The following is a 20,802-nucleotide window of genomic DNA, read 5'->3' as shown; positions in this document are numbered from 1 at the left end:
TCTAGTTCATTTTCTGTTTGCTGGAAAGAAAAGACTTTGAAATAGTTTTGAATTTTGCCTAAGTCTTGTAAAATGAATTATTTTTCCCTCTCCTTGGTTATAGATAAATTAAATCCTAAAACCCCATTTTCAATATTTTGCATAAAATGAATACAAGTACAAGTAAAAAAAAAATTAACTACGTGCAGAATAAGAATTAAAAAACTGACGTCAATGCACCCAGAAGCTGGTTTTTAAATTGAAACATCTCATATCCTCGAAAATCAATAGTCGTCTGAATACCTTTTAGCTAATCAGTGGCATCTTTCTTTAATTTTGATAAATTTATCGACTAAAACGCAATTAAACCCAAAAGCATTCTATTTACATGTACCATATTCAAATAATGCAGATGTTGTAATCCAACGCAACTGACATATGTCTGGGACCTTTTTAATTCTAATTGGCATAAATTCAGTTAATGTGCACTGATTAAATGAGGTCTTATTGATAGGATTCAAACCTATCGATTTACTAGTGTTGAATATGGATGATAGTCATTCTTATTCAAACAATATTCATAAAAGATTGTTCGACAAATCACAGACATCAAAGAAGACATCCCATAATAAGAGCTAGCTCCATATTCAGGAACAGTTCAAATAGAAAAAAAGAAGGTAATTCTGACTTCTTTTTTTTTTTTTTAGACAAAATGGCTAAATAAGAGTGTCAAGTTCAAATGGTGTTCAAACAAGAGTATCGTAGTACATTTATGATCCAAAATATAAACATTTGGTCACTGCTAATTGGATAACATTTTTGCACCTGAGTGCAATTTTCAGACCTTTGATCTAGACATGTATTAGTGTAACTGGATTTCCCAGCAATAATGAAGACAATTCTTTCTCCGAATTTCTTTAATGATGTTATATTTTTATACTCTGTAATATATTATGATAAAATAAATATGACATAATTGTATAATATCAAGTCATAAAATACATTCATACATTATTACAATAGAATTATCTTTATATACATTTCCATTGAAATATACACAATTCATCATTTCCATATACATATAATTTCAAAAAGACACAATTAAGGGAAAGAACTCTTATCAATTTTAACATACAAAAGTTATCTTTCTTTTACAATAAAATATTAAGATACACAATTAAACAAATAAATGATACCAATATATGGAATTGAGTCCGGTTCCAAACACCGTTCAATTATCTTCAATTACTGATGTTAATTGATCTGAATATTAAATATATATCTAAATACATGTTCCTTACATATTTTTCCTATTCACAATATAAAACACTTTAATATTTCCTATGATATATTAAGCTGTATTTCATATGCTTATCCATCAGATTTATCTACATCTGATACAATGAAAAAATACAATTTTACTTATCAGATTTATCTACATCTGATATATACAATATTTACAAAGTAATTCCTTCTAAATTCTTAATCCTGATAGTTCATAATATAAACTCAATTCTCTATAATATTAGTAAATGGTTTAAATAGAAACTTACATTGTCTGGATGTCATCAGGTCTTCAGAATACAAGGAATAGAATATTTGACAAAATAAACTTCTCAAATTCTGAGAGTGGTCTACCTGAATACTGTTCACAAGACAATGAAAACCCGAGAATTTTCAGTATCAACCAATGAATGTAAAATGTTTGAGTGTATGTGTGTGGATCTAAAGGGGTGGAAGGCTCTAACTAAATACTTTGTTAGTAGAAGAAAGAATTAGAATTTATTTTATTTTAATTTGATAATCTTTTATTTATGTACATTTATATTTTATCTTTATTCATTACTTTTTAATTAAAAACACATCTACTACATTACTCATACAGTATTTGTTACACTCATTATTTGAAGTAAAACATTAGGTTAAAAATAATAATATATAATAAAAAAATTCATCTTTTATCTTAATTTTTGTGTAGTAGTGACCTTTTCTTGCTGCATTTTAATACATAAAATAAAAATTAATAGATATTGCATTTAAAAGGGATAAAAGAAAGACCGTACGACATAACTTGGACACGAGTCCTTGAAAACTTGATAATTCATGAAAATTTCCCCGTTGGAATTTAATTCTACAGCATGTTTAATATCCTAACACCCTAATTATTGCACCATTAAAATTGTTTCTATTGTTTAACTAAAATGTGGAAAGCTCTTTAAAAAGTAATTAATCATTCTGCAGTTTTTATGTCGGAAATTGTAATTATTAAATTGTAATTATATAAACTAACTAAAATATAAAAAAGATCATGATTTATAGACTGTTAGTTATATTTTTCTGGAAAATATTTTTAGATACACTTATTTAAGCAAAATTACATTAATGTCGTCATTAGAGTAGAGAAATCTTTACTCTGATAATTTGATGGTTTTTATAATCTTAAGAATCATAAAGGGTCTAATTATATGCTGAATTATTATTACAGCAGGTAATTTTTGCAGAAAACTTAAATTCTAAAAATTTAAAATACCTCGTATAGCTTTAGTGATGGATGATATGCATTCTTTACGGACGTAATTCTGTCATTTGATGTAGGTATATTTATTTTGCAGGCCACACAGATATTCATTTTCATATTAAAAAATCAATTAGGCTAATAATAAATCTAACAATGAATTAATTGTCCTATGATCTGAAGAAAACAATCATTATTGAAGTAATAATTTTTCGTTCAAAACAATATGTTTTTAAAGATAGGATCAAAGAGAAAACTGAGAAATTATTTTTTAAAAATCCATAACCATACTTATTGCAGTAATACTTATTACAAATGAAAGCAATGAAAATTAATTTATGTGTCATTCCAGTACAAGATCAATGATTCAAATGTACCTAATGATAATTTAATGTTCACATTTCACTGATGAAAACAGAATTTATTATTTTTAATGTTTGCGATTAAAATCACATAATACTTTGTAATCTTTATGACTTTAAAACCTAACGTTTGAAAATTACCTTTAAACTAGGAAAAAAAGTTATAGTTATCTGCATCAATTGTGAAAAAACCATGAATAATTTCTAGTTTGGGTCGTAACTGTTTACTAAGAGAATTATATTTATTTTTACATCTTTGAACAATGATGCGCAATAATGATATATTTCGTTCGATTGAGACGGTTTGATTCTCTGTTGGAAAGAAATAAATCTTTTACTTCGCCTAATGAAGTTTCCGTCGTTTATCATCAATTGTCTACAAATTTTTGATTTCTATGAATTATATCTGCTGTTGAATTTATTATATAGCCGAACCATTGATGGCATTGAAAATGAAGCAATGGGGGCTTCGTCAAAAACAGTTGTTAATTAAAAGGGCTCGATTGTCGTGGCAATTTTAAGACTTTATTTACCTCTTTAAGGAGAAAAGTTCAAGATAATCATAGGACAGTGTTCAATTTCAAATAGAATTTACAAAATAAAAGTATATAGCTTTAAACATCATTTCTTAAACAAGTAAGATAGATCTGGTAGTTACTTTGTTGGCCAACCGACATTTTTAAGACCAAAGCTATTTATCTTTACTTAAATAATCGTATCAATTATTGTAGTTTAGAAAAATAATTAGTCAACGGCACAATTCTGTAGATTGTAATCCGTTCAAAATATTGAATGTTATATTAAGTTATATTATTATTTTTCTTCGCAATATCTTCCAGATTTGCGTACATAAAATACAATTGTTTTGTTACACTCATTATACTACAGCATAGTAGAGACAATATAAGACACTACCGAATAGCATTAAATATACGGATTTTTATTCTAATTTGAATATGCGAATAAACAAATTAAATTTTGATCAGAGAACAGTGGAACAAGCGAAAAGCTGTCAATGTGACAGCAAACCCGGTTTTCTTTTATGTGCACTTTATCCATAATCCATGTCAGTCCTGAATTGATAAACACTACCTGCTGTATCCAGTGAAATAGAGTACTGTAGGAGGAGTTATCCGTACAAAGAGAGTACCCTGTATGCAATATTTTGCCAAAAAGTGACTAAGTTTAAAAGCTTATTTTTTGGATAAAATATCAGAAATCAAAATTCTAGCAATATGCACATATCTGATATATGTACAATTGATCTGCAAAAGAACAACCTCCTATCTTGAAAACTATCTTAAAGGGTACCCTACATGCAATAATTTGCCAAAAAATGACTAAGTTCAAAAGCTGGTATTTTTCGTAAATTTTCAGAAATTAATATCCTAGCAATATGCACACCTCTGATATATGTACAATTGATCTGCAAAAGAACAGCTTACTATCTTGAAAACTGAAGGAGGAGTCATTCGTACAATAAGGGTACCCTCTTGGCAGCCGCCTGCCCACCCACCTGCCCGCCCGCCATTTTTACCCTTTTTATAACCGGATTTTTCCGTTGGAAAACCATGTTAATAAAATCAATGTATAGAACATTTATATTTTGTTGTCTAAAAGTACATTAAAAAGATAAATTATTTTTTCAGGAAACGGTTTAAAGGATGCTTTGTAGCCAACAACACTTAGCGGTCGTAGACCTGAACGTAAATAATCAAATGGCCATATATTTTTCGTTTGTAAACATTTTATTTCTTGTTCATTCTATGCAATTATTTGAAAATGACAATTTGCAATAATAAACAGTGTTGATTTATTATAAATCATTTTAATAGAATACTTTCTATCTGACTCAAATATGGCGAAAATATATATCGAATGAACTATATTAAACTATCTAACTTTAATAAGCATTTCTTGTCTTTGTCATTATCTGAATCTCTTTTAAACAAAGGATTATGTACTCTTCTTGAAGTAAACGCACTATAATTAAAACTTTTAAGTTTTAAACTTGAGCAACAATGCATTTGAATGTAAGTACATGTATATTGCTTAGTTTCAAAGGTGTTCTATGCTATCATAGATCGCTTCTCTATAATTTGTAAATTTCAGGAGTTACAAACTTCGGTTTTTCATTAGATTTTTTTCTATTACTTATTTTTATGACCATCATGGGTAATGGTATATATAAATACGAAAGATGTTGGTTACTAACCTGCTATAACATAAATCTTACAAGTAAAGCTCTCAAGTTCTTAAGAAGGATTCAATAACCATCTCTCCTTTCATAGGTTTCTTCATTTTTAGAATTTGAGCTTTCGGTGTTTCTTATCCGTAAAATATAAATGTTTAGCCATTGATACTACTATATCTTCACTAAGCAACTCTGGTTAATTTTGTGACCCCCCCCCCCCCATAAATAATGTTAAACATTCTGTTTGCATATCAAGTGTTTACTTTTTAAGTGCCATTAAATTAAAAATCATAATAAACATACATTAAAATATCATACCGATTCTCATTCTTTGTATTATCAGATTTTTATTGGATTGGATTAAAGATGGTAAGCAATTTAGAATGGAAATGGACGAACGACATTTCCGTTCACTTTAATACAAGTTTGTGCTACCCAGGTGAACCTAACGGTTAACATCATTCACCGCCAGAAGATTGTGGTGGATATGTCTATGCAGACAACAATGGTGTATTTCCTGATATCACTTTTGGTATCATCGATATCCACTGTACCGCAGTCATCCAGTTTATCTGCGAACTATGAAGTTTTACTTTCAAATGACGTGGTTGAAAATTGTGTAGATCAAAAAGACATTGAGCTAGCATGGTTTTGAAGCTTGATTATTTCTGATTTTGTAAACACAAAGCGACACTGCTACATTATACATGTACTAGGTCAATAAATTATCTGTACGCATGATTACCATTCGTTTAAATGAATAATCAAAATGAGTAGATATCATTTATTACAAAGATATGAGAACAAAAATATCATATAAAACAAAATGGGTTTCAAAATGAATATTGGTAAATCAGTACATGTTGATTTTAGTGAAGTTTTAACTGTTTTTTTATAGAACAATTTTAAGATGTCTCTTTAATACAGACCCACTTTAAATTCAACCATTTAAAAGATTGATTTGCGTTCCAATAAAAACCCTTACAATCGTACCCCCTCTTTTCCCCCCTCTTTTTGTCTTCGTGTCTCTTTCTTTGTTTATTTCTTCCTCTCCCTTTTATGACAAAGGTAGATAAAACAAGTAATGTTTTGACTTCTAATCAATCTTCGTTCAATAACATTTGAATCATGCTACAACATAGTATTAGTTTATGATAAAAAGTATGTAGTGCTTCTCATACTGACGCGGTCAATAACTCTTTATGATGTTAAAAGCAATATTCATACATGCATTAGAAAACATTCTGTCATTAAATGTTTCATTAAAATCCATTTATTGCTTTTAGAGAAAACGTTGTGTTTCACATTCTCATATGACGGACAACTGCACCGAACACATGCTAGATAACTGATAACTATATCTATTCTTACCAGCATTAATTCAGCGCCATGAAGTTTTTATATGCATGGCTTTTGATAGGACTTTAATACAGAATTAACAGCATTCATAAGCATAGAAACATTATCCTTATAAAAAAATATCAATGTATATTTTTGAACAGAAAGTTTGGAAGGCCGAATTATCCTTCCATTAAAGAAAAGGAATCGGTTAATAAAATATTAAATGTAGCCGTTGATATTTTGCATTTGACATATACATAAATCAACCTGAGTGATGTGGGCTATAGTGAGGAATACTTAAATTGATTTATTGTTTTTTATTATAGGAACTGAGATATTAGTATTGTGGGGGATATTTAAATTGATTTATTGTTTTGAAAGAATTTCATTTTAGGAACATAACTTGAATCTAAAATAAAGCATGATGTTTCTTGGTTTAAAAAAACAGTTGTATTTAAACCTTTCGTCTTATATAATTATTAAATTATACTTTATTTTCTTAACCCATTTTAAATAATTTTAGGAACTTTCCTGCTTTATAACATTATATAACCACAAATAAGTGTTGATGAAAAATTACACGACATATGCAAACCACCTTAAAATAAGTTGTTATGTGTAGAGCAAAGAAATATACTTAATTGTAAACTAAACTTTTTTCTTATGTTAACACTTTTATATGATATATCAATTTCATATAATTTTGAAGACTCTAATTATATCAACGGCTGGAGAAATATTGAAAAATAAAATGACAAACTATTTGCCGACCATTCAACTCTGCAAGCTATATTGGCAACATCTTGCAGACGACGGTGTACCAATGTTAGGACGTCATCGGCTTTTTCTTATCGTAAGAAGAATTGCTACTGCTATGACAGCAAGCCGAAGGATAATTATTCATCTAAAAATCTGAGATGAGCTGTGTAATAGACCAAAAAACCAGTTGCAAAGGTTATCGGTAATTAACCAATGTACTTACGCTTGGTGATTGTTTGATATCATTCATATGGATAAAGTCAGGTAAGAGTAACACCACACGTGTATGCTTGACCAGCTTAAATCCAGAGACAGAACAACATTTTCCTAAATGCTTTTGTTTCTTGTAAATTGTAATGAAAAAAATATAAATATACAACTAATACTTATTTCAGCATGTGCGGATTAAAAATAAACATACCTGAGTAATACCGACATTTGCTATAAAATCTACGACGACATGTTAGAACCTCTGAACCCCTCTGATAGATGTCAATTAGACGGGGCTCATCTCATCATGTTTGACACGGCCCAAAAACTCCAGGATTTCCTATTCCTTCCAACAGGAGTAGGTTATGATTGATTCAGTTAATCAAATCAAATTCAAATTCAAAATAATCTGTTTTATCTAATTGAGAGCAATCACTTAGTTCTTCTCATATTTTGTTTTAAAAGTTTATTTAGAAAATGAACTCTTAAATATCTACCAAAGTTATACGATTATAGCCTGTGTTGGGGCAGTTTACTCTTTGAAACTTTCATGACTTGATTCATTTTGAAAATTTTGTTTGAGAAATTGAGGTGTGTTTTACAAAGGGTTATAAGAGGTGTTATAAGATAAAACCTGCGATACGTCTTTTGAATAAAGCTCATCATAAGATTTGTCATTGTTGTTTCGCAAATGTTTCTTACTACAAATCTAGAATAAGCATTGTATATGTAAAATGAACAAGTAACACTGTATTCTGGCATGCACAAATAAATAGGAAGGATATAGTTAACTTATTTTTCAAGGTTTTGATTAAAGCTTTTATAAATATTTCATCGCCAATTATGGGTCTTTTATTTGCCTTGCCTGAAAACTAGAAATTGCTAATCTCGAAAATGATATCTTTATAAATCTTATTTGCAAATTGTTTTTCAGTAAATTAAAACCAATGTTAAACGAGTTTAAATGGTTGTAAGCAGAAAAAGTAGAAGTTTAAAAGAAGTATATATATTTTTTTTAAGCAGATATCGATTGAAGAAAGAAAGAAAAGTCATGAAAATTAAAAAAAAATTAACACATTACAATTTATGTGGAATAATAAGAATTACCCACTCCCGCCAACAGATTCTTATCTTGATTAAATTATGACACACGGAATTAATTCATCAGGCAAGGACGCCCACGAAACTGGTGCGGCGTATGTTACTTTTTTTTCGTAAATACTATTGTATTATTCTTTTCCTGATTAGGTAATTGGATTAGAGAAGATTAGCGATGAGTGGGGATGGACAGGTGACAGCTCATTTTTATTCAGCACTAGCCTGTGGTGCCCAAGCTAACCAAATGGGACACTTTCTGGCAGGTAGACCTCCGGATATTTTTTAATTCAGTTGTACACATCAATAGTGCATATGCGAAATATAAACGTATCTTTTTTCATCCATTGAAATGTCACCACATTTAAATTACTATGAAGCTCCTAGCTCCATTTATAAAAATTGTGATTTTAGCAATGGTGATACAAATATCTGACTGACATATAGTAACTGTATCTTATTGAATAAAACAGAAGGCAGCAGTGTTGATGCATCAGGAGTCTATGCAAATGAACTGCAAAGCATACTGAAAGTCATTATTTGTTGGACTTTTATTGTTTTGTTTCACATATTAAATTTTTTTAAAAATCTCAAGTATCGAAATTACTTGGGGAGTTCATTTGATAAAACGCTGAAGACTAATAATAACATCATTATTCCCTCAAATAAGAAGTGAAGGTCGTCGGATTCATCAAAACATTATCTTACAGTTTTCTCCTCGTATGAAAAAAGTCTCCAAAAGCTCTATTGTTAGCTAGATATTTTGAATATGAAAACACTCATTCGACGAGAAAACTGTAAGATAATTTTTTCATGAATCGACGACGAAAATACTATTAAATAATTCAAGTGGAAGACTGGAAAAAAGTATGACAGAATATTGAAACATTAGTCATAGGATTTCATTTGAAATGAGGTATATCGTGTTTTGGAGTCAACTAATGAACGCACATTTTATTAGAGTCAGATCACATGAACATGAACAAAGATTCGGATGAAGTTTTAAAGTTTAACGGTATAGATGTGTTAATTAAAATTATCAATGAAAGGAGTGGTGAAGTAGGACGGGTACAGTAAATGATAAACAAATTGAAAAAAAATGTACTCCACTTCGCGTCGGGCAATATACCGTCCTTTGAGGGCTGATATCATGTTGCCCTCAACCCCAGCCAATATTTGTTTAATATTGAAGAATTAATATTTTTGTAATGTTCTTCTATTTACCAAAAAACACATATTTATGATGATTGTAATAAATAAATAGAAAAATGAGATTTGTATGTTATGATTTACTTTTTACTGTCTCCTGGTTTTTTTTCCAGGTATGTAATCTCACTTCAATTTGTTCTCTAATCTTTAAATGTCCTAAAAATTGGAAAATATTTATGTAAACAGAATACATAAAATGTATAAATGAAATATTCGGAAATGCATTATTACAGTATCTCAAATGATCATTTTAGGATGGAATAACCCACTTGCGTCAAATTAAATTCAGGTAAAAGTAAACATATTATACTGGTGTAACTTTAATCATAAAAATTGTGTTTTGTATTGAATACGAATTTAAAAAACAAATTTAAATTTTAGAAATGGTATGCAAGATATATTCTTTAGGTTGTAATTATTTAGATAATGCTTAAACATCTGAAACTAATCAAAACGTTTTGAGAAATAAAAGTAAATTTCGATAACTATAGTATACATTATGATATATCTAGCCTTTCTTTATCTATCCATCGACCAACGGATCAACAGGCATATGAAAAACACAAAGTTTTTTTTTTTAGATTGATATAATTTATAAAATTGCAAAACACTAAATATATATAATATATTGCAAGCATGTTGGTGTTATTCTTACATTATACTGTAAACCAACTTTTATTCGCAAGCGAGAAATGTTCGCGAGGTTCGCGAGAGGCTCGTCGTCGCGAATATTTCTCCTTTATCGTATGGTTGTTATAACAATATACTGGTCTGGATAAGGCTTGGTCGCAAACATTAGTCGACACGAACCAGTTTATTGGAAGTAAATCGCGAAATAAAGTCGCCGCGAATAAATGTTGGTTTATAGTATTCATCGTTTACATGCATACTTACCACACATGGGAACATTTAGGGTCTGTATACAAACCAGATCCTATCCATCTTACCGTTATACATAGTCTATTTTCACAGGAGTGTCCACATGCTGTACAATTACTTCAGGGGACACCTGTCTTAAACGGGCGTACTCCGACATTGTTCCCACTGAAGATGTTTTAAAAAATTGTATAGCAAAATTTATTCTTAGGACATTTATGTCACAGCAAAATTGACAAATTGTTGCTATTTATCTTTGCAATGATTGATTTTAACGTTTGGACCGAAGAACTCGAAATAAAGAAAAATACGTATTTCTGTTAAAGAATATGATATCAAATTCAATTTTACGGATTAGTTATCGAAAAGGCAAATGTCACCCTTGTTGCAAACTAGCATTTCAATGGTTGAAAATCAAAAATATCGAGATGCACAATTCACCTTGGAAGGTACTGACATACAATATTAGCTTTGTAATCGCCTCCATATTTGTTCGAAGTTCCACAACCTACTTCATCGCTTTTCGTCCATGTAATCTTCAAATGGTTCATAAGCTTTATCTATTTAACTGGAATGTATTCATCTGCTATTTAATAACATTTATTTTTTAAAGTTGAAAAGTAAAATGTAAAAAATATCGTTTACGGATGCGTTATCATATGATTTTTCATATATAACAGAAGGTCAACAAAGATCGTCGAATTTTCATACATGGTATATTTTATAAATCCATATGTTTTATTGAATGATAAATAATTAAAATAAATTAAATTTTCTGAAAAAGACTCCAACATGAATTCCATAAGAAGCGGTTTATAATTAAAATCGCATTGATAAAGCCTTGTCACGAAAGAATGTAATATGCAATTGGTTACCTAGTACAAATTGGAAAATATCCTTATCATTATTCAAAATGTAAAGGCCTATTTGTTTTCAACAGAAGTGTTCATAATCGATTATTGTTAGAATTTGTGTATCTTACTGGTAAGATGAATTCCTCTTTTGAAATTTATATTTATTAGGAGTAGGAAATATTAATTTTTCTGAGAAATACAATTATAAATATATTTTATTAAACTCTCTAAGCCTGACAATCCAATTATTATCGATAATTATAAAGAACACCTACTATTTATCGACTTGGAGTCTGTGATCAATCTTATACCAATTATAACCTACATATATAAGAAATCTGTAAACAAAGTTGATATTTGCTGCGGTCAAGTTATGAAGTGCATCCGTACATTCCTATTTATCCTCGTACTCTGTAACACAATCAACGAAGTATGTAAGTATAGACAACTTTCTTGTTTATTACCTACATGTATCTATATCCGAACAAAACTGTATTTAATATAAGCGATAAAACTTTAAATAGGTAATTGAAAAAAAAATAATCATTAATGATTTAAAAAAAAATGTAAATAGTATAAGGTATAATATAAACATTTTTCCTTTCATTCGCCGTGGAATAAGATCATAAAGTCATAAACTAATAGAAGCTGAAAAGATTTAGATCATGTTTATACCTTTGAGTTCTTTTTGAAGAAACATTACTAACTAACATTTAATCTGATACTTGTTCATATCTATTACATTTTGAAGATTCGAATCACATTCACTTTTGGAGAAGAAATGAAAAATATGATGATAAAATATTTGCCAACCAACTCAATATAACCGAAGAACCTCTGCACGCTACGTCTGTAACATCTTGTGGACGATTGTGTTCCAATCTTCGGAAGTCCTCGGCTTTTTCTTTTATGAAAAATGTTTGTTACTGCTACGATAGCAAACCGACAGATAGGTTTGTCTTTACAACAATGGGAGGAGTTGTATACTATTCAGAAGAGCGAGTTGCAAAATATATTGGTAATTTTAATAAAAACATTATTTGACAGCCATACTTATTATCATCTCTAATGAAATGAGTAATTGTTGACAATCAAACACATTTTAGTGTTTTACTGGATAGGGGATAGGATGAGGAACAGGAAAGTTTTTCATTATTGATGAATTGAAAATCATATTTCAGAGTGTGCGGACAAAATGTACACATACCTGGGTGATGTCGATCTCTGCCTCAAAATTTACTCTGACGGAAGGAACTCCACGGACGCTGCCGATCAATGTCGATCAGACGGAGGTCATCTCATAACGTTAGACACTGCTAAAAAATTGCATGCTTTTTCGGAGTTTTCCACTAAATACAGTATGTTAATTGAATGCAATTTAAGCAAAAAAAATACAAGCACAATTTTTTTATTGAAAGTATACCTTGGTTTTTACTAATTGTCTTTTATCTCTAATCTGACACCATATGGCCAGTAAATGAATCAGTTCTCTTTCAGTTTAAAACTATTTCGATTCTTCACAGATACCTATATAATTTAGATATAGTAGTTAAAAACACATGGATATTGCAGATATGTGCGAATTTCCTTTCATTTTGCCTTTTGCCTTTTGTTTCATTAGCTGCGTATCACATTGGACTAGAAAAGATAGAAGGCAGATGGGAATGGACACGAGACAGTACACTGGTATTTGACCCAAGTCTGTGGAATGCTAATGAACCCAAAGGTCAAAGTGTTTCTCCACCCGAATCATGTGGGGCTTTTTTTAGGGGATCAGATATCAATGGAATGCCTGGTGTTGCTGATGTCCCGTGCTGCATCCCTTTTCACTTTGGATGTGAATTGTGAACTTTTTCTCAATAATGAAATGAAGATCAATTGATATTGAAGCAAGTTCTGTAAAAAAAATTATACAGCAACATTTTTTTTTGGATTACACAGATTAAGAGAATATTTTTTTCCGGTCAAGAACTGCATTTAAATGTTTCAATTCTACCTTTCAACTTATTTGAAACTGTTTACGGGGATGTATAATTACATCAAGAAAATTCTATTAACGTATACTCCGTGTTTTAGCTATATGTATCTCACGATAACCATATCTTGTTAATTATTAAGTATAAATTATTTTTTTGATATAAAAGGTAAAGAGGAAAGGGTTACTACAGGTACTGGTAAATTGTGATGTGCATGCTGCCTCTAACATCTGTGTAGCGTATTCATTTAAATGAATTTAATAAAGGTGTGAATACACACAAATTTTTTTTTTGTTTTTGTTTAAAATAATGATTGCCAATAGTGCAATATATTTTTTCTATTTGATTGTCTGCCATAGCTACAACCTAAGCACCTGCAAAGAAAATTAAATGAAGCATCCTTAAATGAATTGATAAGGGGTACTCGTCACATTTAAAATATTTCGTTGAAAATTTAAACAATTAACAATTATCTGGGTGATTTATGCAAGGATATGAAGATAACGAGCGTTGTAGTGTAATATGTAAGCCACTCGAGAGGTTACGTATTTCCTACAATTATGCTTTCTATTTACATGTACCATATTCAAATAAATTAGGCGTTGTAGTCCAAAGCGACTGATATATGTCGGGGGACTTTTTATCCCTATTGGCATAAATTCAGTTAATGTGCACTGACTAAACGAGTTCTGGTTGATCAGTATCAAGCTCATTGATAAAATTCATGTTGAATATAGATATTAGTTATTCTCATTCAAACAATACTGATAAAAGATTGTATTGTTCGACGAATCACAGAAATCTAAGTGCAGTATATCTCCATTTTCAATTCAATAAGGTAAAGATTAGATACTGAATAGGTTTCGTCAGAATTATTTACCATGTTTAAAGCTTTATTTCAAGGTCAACGACTCATGGTAAGTCGTAGAGTTTAGCATACACTGAAGAGAAATCTTACTCTTTCCCTCTACCATTTTCAAAGGAATACATTATCAAATAAATTAAAACAAATTAAACCAACAGTATCAAAGACAAACAGTGAATAAGTGATTTAGAGTACACACGTAAAGAAAAGTAACCCAATAATAAGAGGGCCATAGTCACGAAAAGTCAAAAAAAGATTTAAAAAAAACTAGACACGATCTCGTTGCGAGCAACGAGGAGGTCTTCCGTTCGATTTTTAGGAGAGGAAATGACCTTGCCTTTTATCTTCATCAACGAAACATATCAGGAAATGCATATGTGATCTCTTAAAGAGCGATGGATGAAGAATTATACACCCCGTTGGATCCCTAATTTGAAGGACCAGCCCCATTTTGTTTCATATTAATAAGAGTTCTTTTGACCTAATTACACGTCTAATAACCTGTAATAAAAGGAAACCGAAGAAAAAAAAAGAGGGTTTTCCTTTGTAAACGGAAGATCCTAATAACAATAAGAATAGAAGGGTGTTCCGCTGAAGACGGAAGACCCTAATAATAAAAGACTGTTTTTGTCTAAATCTTAATTGATTAGTGTTTTTCACTTGAACTTTAGCCCAACAACCCTTTTATGTTGAATATTTTAGTTAGAAAATTAAATAAAAAGGAGAGAAAGAAATAGAGAGAAAGAACAAATCTTGGCTCCGGCGAGATTAGAACACACAGCCTTTGCAGATGTCTCAAAACATGGCTGACGCGAAATAATTCCCGAATTTGTGTTTGAATTTGGGGCGTTTCCGCCCGGGAGAAGAGCTGAGTTTTTGTATGAGATGAAAAACAACGTGGAAGATGTCTGTCTATTCAGGTTTGGTAACAGTGCGAGGTCATTTGAAATATTGATGCGTGTTTGTGTCTGGAGGGGGGTGAAAAGACCTGAGCTTGATTGCCGTCGTAAAAAATCGAAAATAGAATTTTGAGGTGTGGATCTCGGATTCGGTCATTACATGTACAGTAATCTAGAATTGAACTAGGTTGAAAATAAAGGTTCAAGATGAAAGATCCAGTAAAATCAGGCCAGAAAATCTAAATGATTTTGTAAATAGGAGGAGGGGGGGGGGGGTCGGTCGGTGCGTGTACTGTTTAAATTTAATTTCCCGTAATAGGAAATAGGCGCCGTTTAATCTCAAAAATTTCGTCTTGATTGTTCAATCCGCTGCATATTTGGCAGACAATAAGAATGGTGTCCGAGGTTCATTTTCACGAATTTTCATTAGGATTGAGTGAAGGGCTTGGGAGTTATGATTTTTTTTACTGTACATGTCAATCTTGACAATGGAAACTCAAATGCCAAAAACTTCATAACTCTGTTAATAATGAACGAATTGGTCTGGTAATTAGTACAGTAATCTAGAATGGTACATAGATGAAATTAAAGGCCCAAGATCAAAGATCAAGGAAAATCGGGCTAGAAAAACTAAATGATTTTATGAATTGGGGGGGGGGGGGGGTCGGTGACTTCTATATTAAACGTAGAATATCAAATTCTAAATATCACAAATTACACAATTATTAAACAAAATACATATGTTAGAACAATGTATAAGCGTTGTTTGAAAGATGTAACTATTGATTTTTTAACATCTGTTTATCTTAGGCTCAAACACCCATAAACGGCTGGTCAGTTTTCAAACCTTGTCGCAGTCACCCGTTCGTTTGTATAGTTCCGTGTATAAACTTTGGAGGTTTTTCTTAATCCCAGACAGGCAACATATTTGTATCAGTATATAGACATGCACAAAAAAGGAAAATGTCCACCATGTTTAATAAAAATGACTTTTTAGCGTTGACTTCCAATTAGTATGAAGACAATCATTAAACATTGAATTTCAAATTATTTGAATCCAAAGACATTATCCCGTAACTTGAAATAAATACATGTATACTTTTTGGACGCCAATGTACATTTAGCCTCTATCCAATTTACTGCATGTTACCTGTACTAGTTCTTATTTAAATGCTAAAACATTTGTACTTTAGAGAGAGAGAGAGAGAGAGAGAGAGAGAGAGAGAGAGAGAGAGAGAGAGAGAGAGAGAGAGAGATTTTCTAGTTTTTTTTTTTATAGTGTTTAGGGAATCAGTATATTAGCAACGTATGTCAATAAACACATTTATATACATGCATGCGTGTATCTATATATGTGAATAAATACTAATCAGTCCTCCTTTTAAGTCATGTTGAATACTTACTTAAACGTGGGTGCATTGCTAACTATTGTGTGTGTCATTGAGATGGCGGCATTTCTTTAATGCCGGCAAAGCGACCCAGCGTACTGCAGGGGTACTTTGGCGGCACGTCTTTGATGCCTGCGATGCGACGAGCGTTTAAATTTAGCGAACTGCTGACAGAAACAAGCTATCTATTTGTAATCAAAAAAAGCCGCTATTATTTCTATATATAATAAATATAAAACGGAAAACATTAAAATCCATCCTTTTAAAGATAAAATCGTTAAACAAAACAAAATTAAGAAAATGTCTTTGATACCGGCAATGCGACGAGCGTCTAAATTTAGAAAGCTACTGACAGAAAAGAGCTCCATATTTGTACTGAAAAAAGCCGCTGTTATTTTTAATTATGACAAAATTAAAACGAAAAACATTCAAATCCATCATTTTAAAGACGAAATCATTAATCAAAACACAAAAAGAGAAAAAACATTCGGCACTCAAGGACTGAACCCGGGTCGTCTGGGCACAAGTCCAACACTCTAACGACTGAGCTACGCGGACCTTCGCTTCAGGATTTTGGGGTCCAAAATCTCAAGAATGCGTGGATCGATTTTAAAACAAATTTCATATTTGGAAGTTTTGAGGGCGTCTTTATCGAATGAAATAATAAAAAAAATCAAATCCCAAAATTTTTTCATTTCCTTTCGGTGACGACCGGAAGGGACGGCGGACGTTCGGATATGCGTAGTACACTGCGGCTGGACACTTTCTATCATCCCTTAAAATTTAAAAGTTCTATCTTAAATACTTTTGGAGAAAACTCGTGAACAAGCAAAAACATAAAATCTTTAATATCTCGGGACCGGAAGTGACGACCAAGAAAATCTTAGGTACTTTTCTTACAAATTTTGTCATAAACAAGATCTAAAAGTTTTATCAAAATCGGCTGAAGCGTTTTTGAGAAAACGTTGGAGAAAAAAAAGAATAATAATAATAGAGGAAAAGAAACAAAGCAATAACAATAAGGTCTTCCGTTGGAAACGGAAGACCTAAAAAAATGGTTGTTTTGACGAGTTTTTTTTAGACAAATGATAGTTCATGATTGATTCAGTAAATGAACGTTTATTGTCATTTGGGTAACATTTTTGCACCTCAGGGCAAGTGTCACTCATTTGATAAATATAGTTATTACTCATACAACATTTGTTACACTCTCAATCTTAGTTAAATATTAGGTTAAAATAATTACAATTCTATTGAATAATAGGAAATATAGTTTTTTTTTTTTAAAAACATTTTTAATTTCTTTTGTAAATACATAAAAAGATAGATACTGCATTTGAAGAGGGATATAATAAGATAGACCGTCCGAAGTAGCAAAACATGAGTTTTTCAAATATTGAAAAATGTCTCCTGGGAATTCAATTCTACAGAAAGTTTAATATCCTTACACTCTAAATTATGTACCATGTACCATGAAAATTGTTTCAATTATTAAACACAAATGTGGAAAACTTTTTAAAAAGCAATATTATTTTTCTTCAATTTTTATGATCAGAAATCATAAATTGTGAAATTTAGATACCTACATGTAATTTACTAAAATTTAAAATAAAGATCGTTGTTTATCAGCTGTTAGACATATTTTCTGGGAAAAGCTATATAGAGGCCCGATTTAAGTAAAACTTCAATATCATCGTCAACTACAAGAATAAGTCTGCAATATTTCCAGAGTAGAGAAATCTTCTTTCGATTAGTTGATTGCTTTTATAATCTTATCAAAATTATTGAGAATTATAAAGTGTCTAATTACATAGTTAATTTTCATTACAGCAGGTTTTTGCAGCAAAAAAATCTTTTAAAAGGTAACACAGCTCTTATTGCTTTTACGATGCATATTGCCTTCTTTCCGGATGTGGGTCTGACAGTCGATGCAGGAATATTTAATTTGTACGCCACACTGGAATTGATTTTCCTTCCTTCACCTTTAGAGCTATTCTAAAATCAATTGAGCTAATGATAAATCTTACAATGAATCAAATGCCTTATAATCTGAAGAAAACAATTAGTCGTTATTGATCTAATAATTTTTCGTTCAAAACAGTATGTTTTTAAAGCTTTAGATGAAAGAGAATTAAAAATCTTTGATTTTGTTTTTAAAAACCCATAACCATGATTTTTGCAGTATTACTTATTACAATGAAAAAATGACAGTAACAAACCGTGAACCATCTCAAAAATCCATGAAACGAAATACAAATTTAAAGCAGAGCAACACGGACCTCCAAATAGATAGGGGTATGATAGGGTGCCTAGGAGGAGTGAGCATCCTCTGCTGATCGGTCACACCCGCCGCGTGCTCCTTGTCACAATTGGGCTTATCATAATCGAGGTAAATGTCAAAATCGGAAAATATCAAAATAAAAAAAAAAAAAAGGAAAAAACGAAATGTTGATGATTTGGTTTGTTTGTGATGGTCAAAGTACAAACCTTGAGCCAACACGGACCTCCATTACATTGGAGGTAGGATCAGGTGCCTAGGAGGAGTGAACATCCTCTGCTGACCGGTCACACCCGCAATGCAAGCAATAAAAATGAAATAATGTAGCTTTCCAGAACAAAATCAATTAATCATATGAACATGATGATTAAATGTTTCACATTTCAATGAATAAAACATATTTATTATTTTCAAAGTTTTCAATTAAAATCACATTATGATTGTAATCTTTATGGATTTTAAACCCAACGGTTATAAAATACTTTTAAACTAGAACAAAGTTATTGGCATCTAAACCAATTGTGAAACAACCATAAATTATTTCTAGTTTGGGTCGTAAGTTGTTTCTTAGAAAATTTTATTTTTTATTTTTATATGTTTGTTTCCGTCGTTTATCATCAATTGGCTACAAGGATTTTATTTCAATGAGCTATATATCTAGTTACTGATGGTTACTTTGTTGGTCACCCCGCCTTTTTACATGTAAGACTAAAGCTATTTATCTTTACATAAATCAATTATCACATTGATGCGCATTATTGTGGCTGAAAAAAATAAGAATCAGCAGCACAGTTCTCATTAAATATATAACAAATATTATATATAACAACATATTGGATGTTACATCAAGATATATTATTTGTTCCTTCCGCAATATCTTTGCAGGTTAGAAAGTATTTTTTTTTTTGTTATACTCATTTTGCTTCGGCATAGTGCAGACATAGCGATGGCATTTTTATGGATAAATTTTATTCTTCTTTAAAAATTTGGAGAAACAAAATAAAACCTTGCTCGGAACAGTGGAATAAAAACGTTGTAGAAGCCGTTTATATTTTGTTAACTGAAAGTGAAAATAGATTAACGAGAGTTTTCAGGAAACGTTTTAATGGATATTCTGAGTCGATGACACTTTACGGCCGTAAACCTTTATTGATTAAAAATTCCATATAAAATTTCGTTTGTAAACAACCTATTGTTTCAGAGCATTGTTAGATTTAATATTGATCATTTTTATAGAACACTTCCTGTCTAACACATTAGTCAATCAAATATGGCAAACACATATAAATAAAATGAAATAAAAGCATCTAGGATGTCCCACCCAACTTATTAATTTATCAAATTACTTTAAAAACTAAGACTCACGAAAACGATGTTTGAATTTAATGATGAAAGAGATTTACCGTATTTTGATGGATTTTGGATGATTCCTTCTTTCAGTGTGTATTTACAAATTGAAATTGGCTTATCATGGTCCTCTTTTGCACTCAGTAATTATTGATAAGTGCAAAAATAACACATATACTACTTAACAAAAGCGTTTTGATAGAAAAAAAATCGAGCAATGTTTTGTTGACTTATAGAAATATCTGTTTTCTCGTAAAACAGATTTCAGTTTTTACTTGCTATACTTACTTATCATAATATCAAAATGTATTTAAGCTATTTGTAACATAAAATAAATCCCATTATTCTTTTCATATTAATAAGAAACTCTGTTTACGTATTTTGGCAAAAATTTGTTTAACATGTACATGTATATACCCATAGGTATCCCAATCGTAGGAATAAAAAGGAAGAAGTATTTTATAAATCATGCAGATGTAAATCTACATTTATTTAGATATAAATGTACAAACAAACTTGATCTCAAAGACTGCTTTCCGTTCACACTTAGATATTACTTTTTAGCTCTCCTGAGCTAAAAGCTCAAATGAGCTTTTCTGATCACATTTTATCTGTCTTCTGTCGGTCCGTCCGTATGTTTGTCTGCCGGTCTGTC

The sequence above is a fragment of the Magallana gigas genome, chromosome 4, assembly GCF_963853765.1.
Source record: "Magallana gigas chromosome 4, xbMagGiga1.1, whole genome shotgun sequence".
NCBI lineage: Eukaryota > Metazoa > Mollusca > Bivalvia > Ostreida > Ostreidae > Magallana > Magallana gigas.
The sequence above is the reverse complement of the archived record's forward strand: the minus strand, read 5'-3'. Positions refer to the sequence as shown.